Genomic DNA, 19239 nt, shown 5'->3' with positions numbered 1-19239 from the left:
TTAGGTTACCAGAAATACAAATACAAATACAAATACTTTTACTCCTAAGTCTAAAAATACAAATACATTTATTCCTAAATCTAAAAATACAAATACAAATACAATTACATTAAAATTGTATTTAAATACAATTGAAATACAAATAAAATTGTATTTGATCCAACCCTAATACATACACATACACACATGCATATAACCCACATATATGCATACATACATAAACAATACATAATACACATACATACACATACATACATAAATATACACAAGACGGTCATTGGTATACATACATATATATTAATGCAAATATACATATATACACATACACACATACATATCTGTAAACATACACAATGCATAATACACATGCATACATATACATGCACACATGCATACATACACATATAGATACATACACACACATATACAAATACATACACACATATACATACATATATACATACGTACACATATGCACATATATATGCATACACTTACCTACGTATACATACACATAAATACACATAAATATGTGTATGTATACACTTATACATACACATAAATACACATAAATACACATAAATAAAACAATACAAACAATATATATACCTATATACATACACACAAACATATATATACGTATTACATACACACAAACATATATACACACATACATATATATACATATACACATAGATATACGCACATATACATACACATGTACATAAACATACATGCACTTATATATATATATATATATATATAATGGTGACAGATCAATTATTACATGCATTCAGCATTTCAGGCCTACACGTGTCACAACTTTTCCATCGCCACAGGACCATTTTTTAATAGACAAATGCCTGAGGGAGTATCTATACAAAGATGTTGTTACAGAGTTTCGTACATACATACATACATACATACATACATACATACATACATTCATTAATACATATATATACATACATACATTCATTAATACATATATACATTGTGACGTCAGAGCAAAGCGAACATTCAATCTCTCTACTTACTCTCTATCTATATCTCGCTATCTCTCTCTCTTCCTAAGATCTAATCAACCAGACAACCTCCTCTCTCTGTAAATGATGTGGCGTGGCAGACACTTGGCTGAGGGAAGTGGGGCAGAGGTTTGGTGTGAAAATCGCCGTAACGAGCGGAAATACGTCGTCATGGCAACCAGACAGCGAACATTTGTGGCGGGAAAAGCGGACCATGAGGGAATTTGAAAAATAGGAAGATTACGACAGTTGGCGTAAAGAAGCGATACAGCCCGGTGTGTAAACATTATCTCCGAGAATCGAACTTCATCGAAGATTGAGATTTGAATTAATGGAATTGCGGATTATTATTCAAATATGATCGTATTGCCGATTGAACTCACATTTCTTCTTCTTTGGAATTAAGATTCGAGGAAGAGATAGACTTTCGCCATCTCACCTTTTTTCTTGGATATCGTGCTTGTGAACTTATGATCCGTGTTTACCCTAACGGACAAAACAGCTAAGTTTGGCCTATCTCATGCCAATATCTTTTCTTATCCACAAACTTTTCCACATATCGTAATTGCATGTCGCATACATCTGGCAAACATCCCCAAAGAGACGTCTATCTCACTCATTTTTTTTTATCGGAGCTTCTTCTTCTTCTTCCTTTTTTTGTATATAAAAGTCTTTATTGAATTTTAAACTTTGATTGAGTGTTGGTTATTCATTGCTCTGTTGTTCCATTCCCCTTAATGATATATTTCGCTGGTTGATCCGACATCCGACGATTAACCGAAGATAAGTATGAGACATTGGATATCAAATAAAATAAATTAATGTGTCTCGATCTGATTGCCAATCAATTCGGTCATCCATTAACCGGGTCGTGACAACATACATACATACATACATACATACATACATTAATACATACATACATTCATTCATACAAACATACATATATATATATACGCACATATATACATACATACATTTATACATACATACATATATACATACATTCATTCGTACATACATATATATACATACATATATACATACATTCATTCAAAAAATACTTACATACATACATAATACATTCATTCGTACATACATACATATATACATAAATATATACATAGATTCATTCATACATATATACATACATATATAAATACATACATTCATTAAAAAATACATGCATACATTTATACATACATACATTCATTCGTACATACATACATATATACATACATATATACATACATACATACATTCATTCATACATATATACATACATTCATTAATACATACATACATTCATTCATACAAAATACATATATACATACATATATACATACACACATTTATACATACATACATTTATACATACATACATATATACATTCATTCATACATATATAAATACATACATTCATTCAAAAAATACATACATACATTTATACATACATACATTCATTCGTACATACATACATATAAACATACATATATACATACATACATTCATTCATACATATATACATACATACATTCATTAATACATACATACATTCATTCATACAAAATACATATATACATACATATATACATACACACATTTATACATACATACATTTATACATACATACATATATACATTCATACATACATACATACATACATACATACATACATACATACATTATTGATATGCTCATGTTTGTCCATCGCTTGCGAAGATGAGTGTGATCATGCAATTGTTCTATGGGTTCGAAGATGGCTTGTTAGATCGATTCCAGCTCTGAAATATTCACCGCATGGTGGACACCTGTGGGAAAATTCCGTATCAGAGATGTTGACTGCTCGGTCTTTTTAATGTCACGTTTTCTCTTTAATTGTTCATTGCGTGCGGGTTCAGCTATTGTAGACCCTTTGCGAGTTGCGTCACGCTAGGAACATCTGTCCTGAATTAATTTTCCCCATGAGTTGGAATATAAATCGAACTGTTTGAGAGAGGCCTTCAGATTGCCCTTGAACCGTTTCCGCTCTCCTCCTGTGGGTCTTTACGCGTAAATCTCTTGGGGGCACTTTGACTCCGTCTGTTCTATTTTCTTTTTTCTTTTCCTTTTTTTTTTACGATGTGGAATACCATGTTTATATTATATACTGTACTGTATTTTGTTAATAAATTTTAATGCCGTATCCCGGGATTCTACTGTACACGAAATCTGAACAAATAAAAATATATTAAATATATTAAAAATATATATTAAAGCATATTTTACGATCGAGCAAAGCCGCCCCTCACATATAAAAAAAAAGTGTGTTTTTTTTTTTGGGGGGGAGACATACTGGTGATATGACGATTCCAATTTTTTTCCTCATTCCGATACAATTACTGATTCCGTAAAAGAATTCCCGATTTGATACGATTAACGATTCCGATTCTTTATAAATCTCTAAATATTCAACTTGAGTGTTGTTATTCTTTTTACATGATTAATGTAAAAACGCATTTTAAATGTGCAGATATTTAATTAGATGTAAAAGTAAACTTGTGTGTGAGTGTGGGGGGGGTTATTACATTTTCACCACAAAAAAGGCATATTGACACTTTGGTGTAGGGGGCTACTATCAGAGACATAAGCTACTGAGGTATTATGTAAGGGAGTTGGGCAGCAAGATGTCTGTTCACGTTACTCTTGAACTTCTGCATGTCAGTACAGTTGGGGAAGAAGGTACCCGGAAGGGAATTCCAAAGTCTAGCAGTTCTGGGAAGAATCTACTGGTATAGAAAGCTCTCTTATATGTAGGAATCTCTACTGTGTAAGGGTAGGGTTCGAGTTTGTCGGGGGTATTTACGTCAAGGGGGCACAAGTGCTTGCAGTTCGTCAGAGCATTCACCATTAAAATACTTGTAGAATAGGCAGAGGGATGCAGCATTTCGTCGGCGGGACAGAGGCTGAAGCTTAGATGACAGTTAAGAACCTATCAGTTTGGCGACTTTCTTAGTTAAGAGACTATCAGCAGATACACCAGCCCAAATATGACAACAATACTTCATACATAGGCGAATGGTGGCCTTATAGAGGTACAGGATACTTTCGGGCGTTAGTAGCTTTGTAGCCCAGTAGAGAGAACCTGCCTTCTTTGCAGCGGTCCTGGGAATGCTCTCAATGTTATTGTTCCAACTCATGTTTACTGTGAACGTAAGGAGTTTAAAAGAAGTACTTTCAGATAATGAACCTTTCGCTATTTCTATTGGCGGTAGAGAAGGTTTCTTGTAATGATTGAGAAAACAAGTTTAGTCTCGACAGCATTGAATGTGACCATCCATTTTTGTCCCCATTCCACTACAGATTGGATGCCATCCTGTAGTGTTTCTGCCATTTCCTTAGATATAAGTCCATTTATTTTCCTGTCGTGCCTGTTATAGAGCGTAGTGTTATCAGCAATTTTTCAGGTAGGTCATTTATGAATATTAGGAATAATAAAGGTCCAAGGATAGACCACTGAGGCACTCCCGCATTTAAATAATATTGTTTATATGCACAACCGTCGAGTTCAACTTGGGTTTTTCTCTTATCTAAGAAGGATTTAATTATGTTAAGTATTCGTCCAGTGATACCGTATGATCTGAATTTCCTGATAAAACCTTCATACCATACCTTGTGAAAAGCCTTAGATATATCTAGAGTTAACGCTCTACCCTCCCCTGGTTTGTTCAGTGAATGATATATACGTTCAGAGATTACAGTTAGGATATATGACGTGAAATGGGCTTGCCTAAATCCATATTGTTGGTCGGTCAGAAATTTAGGATCTGTAAGGTGTTTGACGTGAACTTAGTTAATTATGGACTCAAATTTTTTGGCGAAAAGTGGGAGGAAGCTTATGGGGCGATAATTTAATGGGTCAGTTCTTTCGCCAGAATTCTTGAAAACTGGTACCACAAAATCAGTTTTCCAGCAGCCAGGAAAGCAAGATTCATTAAGACATTTGTTGTAAAGTTTGGAAAGAACTGGAGCTATCTCGGCCGAACATTTTTTTTAATAGCACAGCTGGGATGAGATCAGGTCCATATGCTTTTGCAGTGTCAAGGTTTTTAATGATAGCATGCTCCTGATAAGGTGTGCTTTTCAGATCGTCTAGTGTGGCGTCTGTGCACAAAGGAAAGTCAGGCAGAGGGTGATTAGCAGGGTCCAGTGTGGAGTTGGAGGCAAACCAACTGGCAAGCATGAGCGAACAACCTCATGATTGTTGGATAGTCGGGGAATTGTTGATTGCGCATTATTTACTACACTGTTGTAGATTTTCCAGAAACCACGGGTTCCTAATTTTTGTACTTTGATGCGTTTTTTGCTGGGTTCAATAAGCTAACCATTTGTGAAGTGAAATATGAAAAACTATGTGTTGTGCTATATCTGTGTAAGTAGAGAATCCAAGCCAGTTGCTGCGGTGGACATTGAAGTAAGCAAATACATGCACTTATGCGCTAGTGTCGATGGAGAGTGCTGCATCTATGCTGTCAGAGACTTTGTTTATTAGGGTGCAGTCCTGGGTCGAGCGAGAGCGGTAGAGAAAATAAAAGTAGCTAATGTTATGTTGCATGTTAAGTCTAAAGCACATAAAGGCTTGATCGTCCGATTCTTGGTTTACGGTCCTGGATATGACCTTAAACTATATCCGATGGTGAGGCCCCAGCTTGCAGGCCTAAGGGAGTGTGGAGCCACCCTTTGATTGCCATTGCTCCCAGGTCCACTCTGATTCGGAGTGGTAGTACCTGTTAGGGTCCCAACTATGGGTTAAATAGAATACGACTTAAAAAACAAATATACTATATTAAAAAATCGTTCTTCAAAATCACCAGATTCGGCATTAAATAACCTGAAAAGGGTTGATATGCCGTAAAACAAAACAACCAAACCAGATTCTTGGTTTGTTTTTCTAGTCAAGGGGAGGGTGTTTCGAATATAGACTCCAAGTCCGTGCATATGTCTCTCAGAGTCCTTAGGGCAGAGTGGGAGATATCCAGGCATATTAAACTAGTTAGAGGGGATGGAGGAGAGTAGGTTAGTCTCGCTTAGTGCTAAGATATCCAGGGTGTTTGTTAGGAGAAATGCTTCAACATAATCTAAATGAGTTCTAAGCTCACAGATGTTCCTAAATGCAAGCCTCAAGGGAGGAGTCAAGTCGATTTTGTTTGAATCTAAGCCTGGATTAAGCGTAATTTTTGATTGCACCGTCATTTTTTTTTTAAAGACTTTCAATTTAGGTAACGGGGTGCTGAATAAGTGGTTATGCAGAATACCAGACATGCAACTCAAGTAGATCATTAGCTGACCTTTCATCTACTAGGATTGTGCTCTCAGGAAAGCCCACTGGGGATGAGTGCAGGGTCTCTTTCTATGCGCGACATGGCACTACAAACATCCTGATATAACATAACTATTGATGAAGCAGCTGCTCTAGCGGAAAGTACACAAGTCATACTTTTTACATAATTTTTGACATCATTATTATCGGCTCTATAATAACAAATGAGAAATGAATTAAAATATAATATTTACTATGAGTATTTTACGACCAGGAAGTATGACATGCCAGTGTATCTATCTATCTATCTATCTATCTATAAAAGTGAACGTGTCTGTTTGTCTGTGTGTCTGTCTGTGTACATTTCCCTACGAAATAACTCTGCCAGTTTTTAGTCTACAGGCTCGATATTTAATATACAGGGTACTGAGATTTGGAAAAATCTGTGTGATCGGTTTTCGGCCAGAAATTTGGCTGCTAAGGGGTCAAAGTTCAACTATTTGACCTTTGAGAACTCTACCAAACTCCTCCGACAATTTCGGGTCTAAACACTTGAAATTTTAGATATAGGTTCGTTGGACACGGATTTAACTTAATAAATTAATGGAACCTCAAAACAATAAATGTTAAGGGGGTCATAATAGGGGTCAAATTAAAAAAAATTGACTTTTTTTTTGTTCAGCATACACCTCCAAACACCCGAGCAACGCCGAGCCGAAATGCTAGTATATCTATAAAAGTGAACGTGTCTATGTGTCTGTCTGTGTACATTTCCCTACGCAATAACTCTGTCAATTTTTGGTCTACAAACTAGAAATTTGATATACAGGTTACTGAGATTTGGGAAAATCTATGTGATCAGTTTTTGGCCAGAGATTTGGCTGTTAAGGGGGTCAAAATTCAACGATTTGACCTTTGAGAACTCTACCAAACTCCTCCAACAATTTGGGGTCTAAACACTTGAAATTTTAGATATAGGTTCCTTGGGCATGGATCTAACTTAATAACTTGATTTGAGCCCAAAACAATAAATGTTAAGGGATCAAAAAAGGGGTCAAAGTTTTAAAAAAAATGACCTCTGTTGTCTCTTCCAAATTACTTAGACAATTTCTGGTCTAAACATTTTAAATCTTACATAAAGGGTATTCAGAGATAGGGCAAACTTTTTAATCGTTTGGGTCGATAATTTTTAGTTACCGATATATAAATGTATGTATGTATGTTTGCATGTCTGCCTAAAACTTTCGACAGAGGCGACAGATTTTACCAAGATTAGTATCGTTTTGAAGTTCGACTTTTCATACGACAAATATCGAAAAATTGGCTAAAAACATTAATATCTTCACCTTCAACAAGGCACTTTTCTACAAGGGGGGAACCACTTTTTTCGCCAATATTTTTTAAAGTTATCCTCTCCTTTAGATTGTCTAGCCTTATTTTTTTTAAATGTCACTTCCGGTGATTATAACAGCATAGACATCAGGTTTTTACCCCGTTCTTTTTCTCCTTCGCGTTACGGGTTCGAGCCTGCCTCCTAGTACCACTTTTTTTTTTCTTTCTTTTTTTGTTCAACAGACACATCCAAACACCCGGGAAACGCCGAGCTGAAATGCTAGTATAATATATATATATATATATATATATATATATATATATATATATATATATATATATATATATAATATACATATCTGTCTATATATATATAAAAGTGAAAGTGTCTGTGTGTCTGTGTGTCTGTGTAAATTTCCCTACGCAATAACTCTGTCAATTTTTAGTCTACAGACTCGAAATTTGATATACAGGATACTGAGATTTGGGAAAATATATGTGATCGATTTTTGCCCAGAAATTTGGCGATTAAGGGGTCAATGTTCAACGATTTGACCTTTGAGAACTCTATCAAACTCCTCCGACAATTTGGGGTCTACGCACTTGAAATTTTAGATAGAGGTTCCTTGGACATGGATCTAACTTAATAACTTTATTTGAGCCCAAAACACTAAATATTAAGTGGTCGTAGTAGGGGTCAAATTTAAAAAAAATTGACCGCTTTTTTTTTTTTTTTGCTTAACATACAACTCCAAATAACCGAGAAATGCCGGGCACCCATGCTAGTCTATATATCTATAAAAGTGAACGTGTCTGTGAGTCGATCTGTATGTCTGTGTACACTTCCCTATAACTCTGTAAATTTTTAGTCTACAGACTCGAAATTTGATATACATGGGCATGGATCTATTTTAATAACCGGATTTGAGCACAAAACAATAAATCTTAAGGGTTCATAATAGGGGTCAGAGTTTAAAAACAATTGGCCTTTTTTTTTTGTTTTGCTTTTTGCTCAGCATACACCTCCAAACATCCGGGCAACGCCGGGCACCCATGCTGGTATATATATATCCATTATATATATAAAAGTGGAAGTGTCTGTGTGTGTGTCTGTGTATCTGTGTATCTGTGTGTCTGTGTGTCTGTGTACATTTCCCTACGCAATAACTCTGTCAATTTTTAGTCTACAGACTCGAAATTTGATATCCAGGGTACTGAGATTTGGGAAAATCGATGTGATCAGTTTTTGGCCAGAAATTTGGCTGTTAAGGGGTCAAAATTCAACGATTTGACCTTTGAGAACTCTACCAAACTCCTCCGACAATTTTCGGTCTACGCACTTGAAATTTTAGATATAGGTTCCTTGGATATGGATGTAACTTAATAACTTGATTTGAGCAGTCTCTTCCAAATTACTCAGACAATTTCTGGTCTAAATATTTGAAAGTTTACATAAAGAGATAGGGCAAGCTTTTTCAGCAGTTTGGGTCGAAAATTTTTAGTTACCAATATATAAATGTATGTATGTATGTATGTCTGTTTGCATGTGTGCCTTAAATTTTCAATAGAGGCGACGGATTTTACCAAGATCAGTATTGTTTTAAAGTTCGATCTTTCATACGACAAATATCGAAAAATTGGCTAAAAACATTAATATCTTCACCTTCAACTAGGTACTTTTCTACAGGGGGGGGGTCGCTTTTTTAGCCGATATTTTTAAAATTATCCTCTCCTTTAGATTGTTTAGGCTTAATTTAAAAAAAAATGTCGCTTCCGGTTTGGCGGTGGTCGTAACAGCATAAACGTTAGGTTTTTACCCTGTTCTTTTTCTCCTTTGCGGTACGGGTTCGAGCCTGCCTTCTTACTACCACTTTTTTTTTTTTTTTTGCTCAACATACACATCCAAACACCCCGGCAACGCCGGGCGCCCATGCTAGTATATATATATATATATATATATATATATATATATATATATATATATATATATATATATATATATATACTAAAATAATGATTAAATACCTACAGACACTAGTGTTTCATCCTTTCGGGAATCACCAGTGCAAGGTATCACGATTAACACCAGTTGATAGATCTGAACCCGGCAACAGAAGCCAGGACCTAATCCATTCGGCTACCGTTAACGGCGAGAAATTCTGTTGAATTTAAACATTTATTTTTTAAATGGTTTTTAACGTCTGTCAGAGTGATCTAATCATTATATGATGGCCTACGCTTGAGAGCTAAATTGACCGACTTTAATTCAACTGAAAGTGCACAACGATAAGAAATTGACACATTTATTTACTATAATAATTATTGAATACCTACGGACACTAGTGTTTCATTCTTTCAGGAATCATCAGTGCAGGATGTCACGATTAACACCAGTCGATAGATTCTTACCTGGCTACAGAAGCCACCCCTGGCTTCATTAGCAAGGACTTAATCCATTCGGCTACCGTTAACCGCGAAAAATACTATTGAATCTTAACATTTATTTATTTATTTTGAATGCTTTTTAGCGTCTGTCACACACACACACACACACACACACACACACACACACACACACACACACACACACACACACACACACATATATATATATATATATATATATATATATATCATCCTCATCAACTCGACAAATATTTTACAAAAAACTAACAAACATAAAACAAACCCTAATAAACAATAACTTTCCCAAGAAAATCGTCGATAAACACACCAAACTCTATTTAAACTCACTCCACAATAAGAACATAAACCCTAACCCTAACCTTAACAAAAACGACACAATCAAAGTATACTATAAAAACCAATTACACACTAACTACAAAACAGGCGAAAAAATAACAAACTTACGTTGATCTTAAAGATAGCATAGACGCAACAATTATATCCTCTTTACAGACCCCCCTTGACCCCCCCTCACACTTTCCTTGTATCTTGCAATTCCTTAAAACGTCACTAGCCAAAGTTTGGAAGCCGATCAGTTTTTTTTAACGGTTAATTAAATAAAAATGTCTTTAGAACGCTGATATTTTTAAAGCTAATTTCCCTCCAACAGTTTAAATTTTTGAGATGGAACTCTTCCGAGATAAATCGTTGCTATATTAATTTTAATGTTTATCTTTTTAGATTCAGATGTTAATAACTACATTTTATTTCAGTATTTAATTTATATTTTTATTTGTTATTGCGTTGTTTAATAATAGCTTTTCTCATCCATAAATGTTGTTTATTATATCTACCAATGTTAATTGCATAAATAGATTATGCAATTGTATTCATTTTCAGTTCGTGAGAGAAAATCTATCACCATACTTCCACTTAAATACGCCAATCGGACTTCTTTTTAAGTACAATACTTAATAATTTTTTTAATGGCGAGTAGAGAACGAATTGTGGATGCGTTATCGGCAGCTCGCGTTACTCTCGCTTCTCTTTGTTTGTCTTTCAGTCCTCATTTTAAATGAGTGATTTTCCTGACAAAGGTAGAAGAATAAGCTGTATTGTTGGGTGACAGTATTTTGCGCGAACAGTTGCCAGAGATATCGAAAATTTTCTGTTTCTATGTCTATCCTTGTGGCCATGTCACTAGTAAGGGTGCTGGAAGTAAACGTTTTATCTGGGCTGACGTTATCCGCCTGATAGTCAGGGACCCGAACCTTGAATTAATCAATAAGGAGGCTGTTCTATCAGCAGGTGCAAAGAACTGGGGCTTCTGTATTGCCATTTGGTGAATGGATTCTGGACCATGCAGTAGCTTCTGGTGGGGCCTCTCGATGCCATACTAGTGGGTAATTGTTACGGCTTTACCTTATCATGTGCTACAAAATAAAATAAAATAAATCTCTTTGTTTCTTTTTCTCTCTTAGTTTCCCTCTCTGTTCTGCTCTAAGCGAGTCTGTCGACCTAGTCCACAAATCCCAAAACTCCATTAGGACGTTTCAAGAAAAAATACACGATTAAACCTGGATCTCCAACTTCCAACGTAGACCCCCCCACTACCATGTCGCCTTCTCCAACATCAGGGGTCTACGTTCTAACCTTCCAGAGGTTGAACCCAAATTACAGGAGACTAAATTAGACCTATTATTTCTAAGCGAAACCGGTATTTGACAGACTATTTCTCTAGATGGGTTCGTAATTAACAGATACTCTAACTTAACTTCCAAATCTGACCCCCAAGATCGCCATGGGCATGGAATATGTGCCTGTATTAAAGATGGCTTTCCATGTGGTAAGGACATCTCCAGAGAAGATGCTAACTTACCCTATATGTGCTTCCAGGTTGCATTAGCTCACACTACTGCGTTTATATTTACTCTTTATCGCCCCCACAACAGCGGAGTTACTATCTTTAAAAGCATATCTGAGAAAATTGACCACACCCTATCTGCTTATCCTTCAGCTAACATTCACGTCAATGTTCACAATGTGGAATGTTTACCCACTCATACAAGACCGATGATGAGGGGAGGTTCTGTCATGATTTCTCCATTGCTTATGACCTCACTCAAATTGTTCACGAACCCACTCGTATGCCCGACACTGACGGCCAGTATGCGAGTCTCCAAGACATTTTTCTCACAACTTGCCCTGTACTATGTTCAGTTTCCGTTCTATCTCCACTTGAATCATCTGACAACTCTGTTGTATCAATTAAGATAAAAATGAAATGTAATAAGTCCTCATACGCACCTCTCCATCATATAGTACATAGTTACTCTATGGCCGACTGGGATAGCTTTCGTACATCTATATCAGATCTACCTCTGCGTTCCATGTTTAAAAAGGATATGTCCTCTATAGTATCAGACCTGACGGAATGGTTAATTGTAGGTATAGACCGTTTCATACCCTCGAAAAAGTTCCAGCAAAAAATTAACAGCCAGCCATGGTTCTCTCTAGAATGTGCTGCTGCCATTGCGCACAGAAATCACTTTTTCCATTGCTTCCAACGTAATAAGAGTATTGAGAATAAATCCGTATCAGGACTTCCAGCAACCACTGTAAAAAAAGTAATAAAGAACGCAAGAGAATTGTATGCCCAGTCCGTCAAGTCCAAAGTAGCTGAGCAGCGGCTTGGCAAATAGCAAACAGAATCCTGAACAGAAGCGTGGTAATCTTGTCAGCATCAGACAAAGCCAAACTCTTTGTCAAGAACTTTGCAGCTAATTCTACCCTTTGCGACTAAGACCGCCAACCCCCAATATTTCCTCCTGTATCAGAAAACACGTTATGCAATATACAGATATCTCTATGTGATGTTACTTCAATCTACGGTTCCCCCTCGCCAAACTTTCACAAGAAACACCCGTCTAGCTGAAAACACTATCAATAATCCCCCCCACTTTTTATCTGTGCCGAAACCTAAACGTAGATTCCATGAACAAAGCTTCTTTCTTAGAACTGCACGCCTGTGGAACTACTGCTTTCCAGCTGACTACAATTTGATTGTCTTCAAGTCCAACGTAAACAAGTTCTTGATGAGCCGTTCCGCTTAAGTTAACAAATTTACCGAATTTCCATTACTAACAATTACTATAATGTCCAATTGACTACTGTACACTCTTAAACCTTATCCTCGAGTGGATTCTGGGCCTTGATAAGTGGTGATTCCTATGTAAAAAAAAAATTAAAAGCTACACCAGACACACTGACCAAAACAAAAAGATCAAACTCATAATATATTATACTAAATTTTAAACTTCCAATTTAATAATTAAAAACAATAACAACACTAACACCACACTAAACCAAACTAATGTAGTGTATGAATTTATTTGCCCCTTCGAAAAATGTCTCAGAACCCACTTTAAAACCTCATACAATGCATACATAGGCCACACAACAACAACACTCTCGCGACGACTAACCTATCATTTGGCTGACAGTAGCGTCATAAAACATCTAACGTCCCAAGATAAAAACCTACAGTCGTCCAACATTAGAAATATCTTAACTAAAAATACTAAAATTCGGTATCTTAATAACTGTACACAACGACTAAAATTATTAGAAGCCATACTTATAAAAATACTACGGCCCTTTTTTTTTCAAACCGGATCTCATTTAACACCGGGACAAGTGCTACAGGGCTTATGAAGAAGAACCTGAAGTCCTACCTAACTAATATTCCTGGTGAACCAAGTGCAAAAGAGATCCAGACAATTGCACTTAAGGGAACAGCGAGGATACTAAAAAGAGCTCTCGGTTGGTTTCAATAAAAAGTGGGGCAATGTTGGCAGCTGGTTTGGCTGCCCCATACCCAGCATTACAATCTTCAAAGGAAGAAAAATGAAAAAAAAAACAAAAAAAAAACAGTATTTAATAACTAACATGAAACTAAATTAATAAACTATAAAATAGGAAAATCCAAACTAAAACTAAACTAAACTAAAAATAATTCGCCGTAACCCATAGTACAATGGCCTTGATAATGTGGTGATTCCTATGTAAAAAAAAAAAAAAAAAAAAAAAAAAAAAAAAAAAAAAAAAAAAAAACCCTCCTGCAAATACACCAAGCCTCAAAGGAAACGAAAAGGAAAAGAAAACAACAATTGCTCCCGACGATAATCGGATGCACCGATAGAAACGCTTGAGAAAAATATGTCCGAACAACAACTTTTCGGCGCCATTCTATACAATATGCCTGCCGAAATTAAAAAAACCGCTCGGAAAATAGAAAATATGTTCAGAAAGATCGAAAAAAGGAATAACTCTGTTGTGTTCAATCAGACGTGTCTAAATACATACACACACACACACACACACATATATACAGAGAGTGTGAGAGAGAGAGAGAGAGAGAGAGAGAGAGAGAGAGCGCGCAGCCGAATAGCGTAATAATGGTCAGAAGCCTCGACTGTCATTTGTGTGGTCGGGTTTCGATCCTGGTTTGAGGTAGTTGCCTGTCTAGCGGCACTGATCAGCTATGATATAGCAAAACTGTACTGTATGTGGATGACTATAATGATCCCTATCTAAGGTTGAGCATATTGGGAAGTGATGTACAAATTACCATTAGCGTATTAAGCGATGCTCCTTGTGTAAACAAATCGAGCTTGGCACTTAGTTGAGGTCAAAATATCGTTAATTCACGACCCGCACAGCAGCAGACGAATACTGTAATGGTAAGAAGCCTTGACTGTCATTTGGGCGGCGGGTTTCGACCCTGGCTTGAGTTAGTTGCTTGTCTAGTCGCACTGAAGAGCTTTGATACAGCGAAACAGTACTGTATGTGGATGACTATATATATATATATATATATATATATATATATATATATATATATATATATTGACTAAAATTTTGAAATACTTTAAGATTAAAGATTTTATAATACCGTAAACTCTAAGTCCATATATATATATATATATATATATATATATATATATATATATATATATATATATATATATATATATATAAGAAAAATTTCAACCAATATACGACACAAGGCAATAAAAAGTATAAATAATCATTTTAGATTATATTCTTTAATTAAAAATTTACGATTAATTTATTATTTAACAAAAAGTACAGAAATATAAAGTTTAAGAATTCTTTCAAATTTTCAGTTAGCACACACACACACACACACACATACATATATATATATATATATATATATATATATATATATATATATATATATATATATATATATATATATAACTACTCGAAAAATGTAATTCAAGCCCTAATTTTTTTTTCAATTAAAGGAGCAAGGACCGAAATTCCTACAAAAATTCTGATACACCTAATAATGGCTTGAATTAATGTTTAAAACGCCAAAGTAAAGCATCATGGCTTAATAGTGCTCTAAACAGAAAAATAAATTTCGAAGGTGCCCCTGTCATACCAAACAACCTACTGTTGATTGCATATGACTGATCTTTCTGCTTGTGTGGTAATAAAACTTCTGTTAGGCTGTGTAAGGTGTTAACTTTGGTCAAAATCGACTGTTCCTTCTTTCATCGGATTTTTTCGATTATACATTATCAAAAAGACCGTCTGCGTTTTTAATACATTGCGATCGACGTGTTTTTTTTTATTTAAAAGTGTAAAAAGTGAATTGAGCCTCTTTTTTTTTTGTGGACACATTCAAAAAATAAATTTGTTGCGAAATTACCAATATACACACACACACACACACACACACACACACACACACACACACACACACACACACACACACACACACACACACACACACACTGTGTGTGTGTGTGTGTGTGTGTGTGTGTGTGTGTGTGTGTGTGTGTGTGTGTATTGGTAATTTCGCAACAAATTTAATTTTTGAATGTGTCCACAAAAAAAAAGAGGGTCAATTCACTTTTTACACTTTTAAATAAAAAAAACACGTCGATCACAATGTGTTAAAAACGCAGACGATCGTTTTGAAGAGAGGGAACATTTGAAACAAAACAAAAAATGCCAAGAAAGAAAACAATATTGTGGAACTTTACTATTTGTTAAGTTAAAGAAAAACATCAATAAATTAAAAAAAATTCAAATAATTATAACAAATAACATTTAATAAAATTTCGTCTTTAATACTAATATAAAAATTAGTTACTATTGGCACGTTTAAATTGAATTAATTGTATAAAATAATATTATATATATATATATATATATATATATATATATATATATATATATATATATATATATATATATATATTCTTCTTGGCAGTATTTCGCAAACGAAGATTCTATGAAGGGGGTTTTCCACGTCGACTGTAGGCACGCTTTATATATATATATATATATATATATATATATATATATATATATATATATATATATATATGTATGTATGTATGTATGTGTGTGTGTGTGTGTGTGTGTGTGTGTGTGTGTACATATGGGGTCCCGATTGCGATTCGAATCTCGCTAGATTCAGCCACTCTGATGAGTAGTAGACGACGAAACGCGTGTCAGTGGAAATTATATCTTAAAAATTATATATATATATATATATATATATATATATATACATACATATATATACATATATATATGTATATATATATACATACATACATACATACATATATATATATATATATATATATATATATATATATATATATATATATATATATATATATATATATATATATATATTAGCGTTTAAAATAGGGGTCTCCACACTGCGGGCCAGCGATCAGATCTGGCCCGCCAACGTCTTTGATCTGACTGCTCTTATAGAAAACGGTAAAAATTTCAAGAAAATTTTTCAAAAATGGAAATGTATGAAAATAGTTTGGTCGTTTGAATTTTTATCCAAAATATTATTAAAAGAATGAGATTTTCGAGAACAAGTTTCACTAAAAAACGAAGCTAAAAATCAAATACTAGCAAATACGTCCAGATCATTTTTATTATTATTTTTTGCCCGCATGGCGCATAACTTTTAAATAAGCAATAAGTTTCCCAACCTCGTTCGGAAACTTTGGACATCTCTGGCTCAGATGGTTAATCGAGAATCCGAAAAATCGGAACTTTTTAAACTATCGGAAGATTTTGTGTCTATTTTCCGATGCCAAAAACGATTCTTTTAATCGATGCATGTTTTTTTTTTTCTGTTTACATTTTAATTTTCGATTTCTGGTACAAATGATACAATAATAAATATTCACATATTTTGAAGTCCACATAAAAAAAACAATCTTTAGATTCTCGTCAGTTCACGAGCGTATTTTTCTCACCCCGAAAATATAGGCACACATTATGCGCATTTTTACGATGATCAGACACCTTCCGCCCTTAAAACAATTTCATACCTAAATATTTAAAGCTTTCAAAGGAATCGTAATCGAAAAGGGTAACTGTATCGAAAGCAAAAATTTAAAACAGAATCAGTAATGGTATCAGAATCAGAAATATTGGAATCGTCCCATAAAAGTGTATAAATTTTCTTTATTCGTTGTTTTCTATTGGTGACATGCAGGAATACAAAATAATATTATGAAAAAAATTAAAAACCTCTTTTTACGAATACATAATTTTCTACCGATCGTTCAGGCTTACACACACACACACACACACACACACACACACACACACACACACACGCACACACACACACACACACACACACACACACACACACACACACACACACACACACACAAACACATTTTTAACCAAAAATGTTAATATGTACAAATATATCAAAATTCGATAATTTCTAATAGACTAATAAATTATAAAGTCTAAATAAAAAGACTCAGTAAGCTTCAATTGTAACGAATAGGAAAATACACAACATGATGCTCTCATTTTGATCTTTATGTATTGTTTTTTAAAATATCATATATATATATGTATATATATATGTGTACATATATATATATATACATATATATAACATATTATATATATAATATAATATATATGTATATATATATATATACGTATCTATATATATACACACACACACACACACACACATATATATATATATATATATATATATATATATATATATATGCATGTATGTATATGTATATATAATTATTTCCTATGCGAATAAATTTCTAAAGCTTATTATTATTTAGACCTGTAAAGAGTTGGTCTTTTTTTTCTTTTAATTTTGCAATAAAGCTATCAATTGACATCAAATTACCAAAATGTAATATAATTTGGTCTTTTTGACTATATATATATATATATATATATATACATATATATATATATATATATATATATATATATATATAGGTTTTAATGTACGAGTATAGGTTTAATAATTTTTGTTCCAAGTTGCTACAATTAATTAAGTTTAATAAAAATAAATTTACGATTTCAAGGCACGCACACACACACACACACACACACACACACACACACACACACACACACACACACACACACACACACACACACACACATATATATATATATATATATATATATATATATATATATAAGCTACACATATTTCATTGAATGGAAATTTTCAAACAATTAACCGAGACAGATTTATGTTCTTCGGAAAATATGCACAGTTATATTTTTTTTTGCCTTGGTTTAAAAAAGGTAAAAATTTGACGGAAGGAAATCCTACTTGTTATAGAATTTGTTAAAACCGTTTTTGACTAAAATAACGGTTTAGAATTTTATGCCCACGAACAGAAGAGACCTTTTTATTTATATATCGCCATATTTAATTTATATATCAAAATATGGCGCCATAGAAATTAAATTTTCATTCTGGGCTCTAAATTCTCAAGCGTTTTTCTCAAGAAGGATCTTGAACAATCCAAACAGTTTTTTTTTCTCCCGAATCGTACTAGGAAAAAATTTAACAAGTATGATTTTTATCTTTATAACTTTTAACGATTTTTATTTTTTTTTTTTTTCGCCAATTTTTATCCTTATAACTCTGTACCGCCAAATTGTCCTTTTAGGTCGATAAAAATAACAATAAAACAAAAATAAAACCCACCTGTATGGGAAATACTTACTTTTTCATGGCTTCTCAGCCCAACTGGTCATTAAAGTACAGGTTTATGCATGGTTCAACATTTTGGTGATTTTTTTTCCTTTGAGT

The 19239-nt window shown here is 34.0% G+C and overlaps 1 long non-coding RNA gene across 1 annotated transcript in view; it reads right to left on the bottom strand.

Moving 5' to 3' along the window:
* Positions 1-19239, bottom strand: part of LOC145278067 (uncharacterized) — a 193935-nt gene that overhangs the window by 87838 nt on the left and 86858 nt on the right. Inside the window, exon 3 of the long non-coding RNA XR_013868306.1 lies at positions 19154-19231. This is a non-coding gene — a long non-coding RNA (uncharacterized LOC145278067). The remainder of the gene's footprint in view (positions 1-19153; positions 19232-19239) is intronic.

Source organism: Euprymna scolopes, chromosome 6 (assembly GCF_053919585.1).
Source record: "Euprymna scolopes isolate OS-2025 chromosome 6, ASM5391958v1, whole genome shotgun sequence".
Lineage (NCBI taxonomy): Eukaryota > Metazoa > Mollusca > Cephalopoda > Sepiida > Sepiolidae > Euprymna > Euprymna scolopes.
This window is presented reverse-complemented; position numbering and strand designations above follow the sequence as displayed.